Here is a 1,244-nt window from a genome sequence, read left to right on the forward strand (position 1 = left end):
CCTGTGGTTCTGGGTGATGTCTGTTCTGTCTTTATTTATTTATTTATTTATTTATTTATTTATTTATTTATTTATATTTATTAGTCAAGTACTTTATTTCAACTTTTATTAAACCAAATCCAAGAACTTTTCAATGCCTTACTAGAGTGTTGCCTCACAAATGAACCATCAATTCTGCAGGGGAAGAAACTATAGCTTCAGACACATAACTGAAGTTTGGCTACATCCTGTCATAAATGCTCCAACATCACCAGAAACAGAAAGCTCAGCATGAGGATTTCAGCCCAAGCCTCCCTACAAAAGGTACTTCTTCAGCTTGTCTATGACTTCTTGCAGCTCAGGGAACTTGAGTTTGCGTGGGGGCCCCTTCTTAGTCCCAATTAGAGCTCCATACTGCTGCCGTCCGGGCGCAGCAGCATCACCTCAAAGCTGCCCCTCCGGGGCTTGGCAGGGTTCACCTTCACTGGGAGCTCCGAGGCCTCTAGGCGCAGCGTCTGGCTCAGGGCCGCGGCGTTGCGCCCATACACGCGTCAACTCGTGCAATGCTCAATAACGACCGTCACCTCCTCCACTTCCTTCTGGCCGCCAGCCAGCTTCTCTTGCTTCTCCACTGCCGAGACCACTGCTGCCTCGGCCTTCAGCCTCCTCCCGCGGGAAGCCATGGAACCCGGCCCGGGAACAGGGTGGAGACATGGCCATGGACAGTGGACAGCCCCTCCACGAGCTCCAAACTGCAGGCCCAAAACCCGTTGTGTCTTTTAGTTGTAGTTTTGAAACTGTTGTGTGAGGCAGCAGTTTAGGTGTTTACCTTTGCCACCATCTTGGTTTCTCCAATATTTCTTTCTTTCTTTTTCTTTCTTTCTTCCTTTCTTTCTTTCTTTCTTTCTTTCTTTCTTTCTTTCTTTTCTTTCTTTCTTTCTTTCTTTCTTTTATCCTCACCTGAGGATATGTTTCCATTGACTTTTAGAGAATGTGGAAGAGAAAGGGAAAGACCGAGAGAAACATCAAAGTGAGAGGAACACTTTGATTTGTTGCCTCCTGCATGAGCCCTGACCTGGGCCCCAGCCAGGGAGGAGCCTGCAACCTAGGTACACGCCCTTGATCAGAATCGAACCCGGACCCTGCAGTAAGCAAACCTAGGCATTATCCACTGAGCCAAACCAGCTAGGGCAGGATATGACATTTCTTAGCCCTCCAGCAGCGGAACTTCGTTTTTTCCCCCAGGAGCGTGGTGGAAAAACCCT

The 1,244-nt window shown here is 48.0% G+C and overlaps 1 pseudogene; it reads right to left on the minus strand.

Moving 5' to 3' along the window:
* Positions 1-287: 287 nt before the first annotated feature.
* LOC103300035 (selenoprotein H-like) lies at positions 288-804 on the minus strand (annotated as a pseudogene).
* Positions 805-1,244: the final 440 nt, after the last annotated feature.

The sequence above is a fragment of the Eptesicus fuscus genome, chromosome 15, assembly GCF_027574615.1.
Source record: "Eptesicus fuscus isolate TK198812 chromosome 15, DD_ASM_mEF_20220401, whole genome shotgun sequence".
In the NCBI taxonomy this organism is placed as follows: Eukaryota; Metazoa; Chordata; class Mammalia; order Chiroptera; family Vespertilionidae; genus Eptesicus; species Eptesicus fuscus.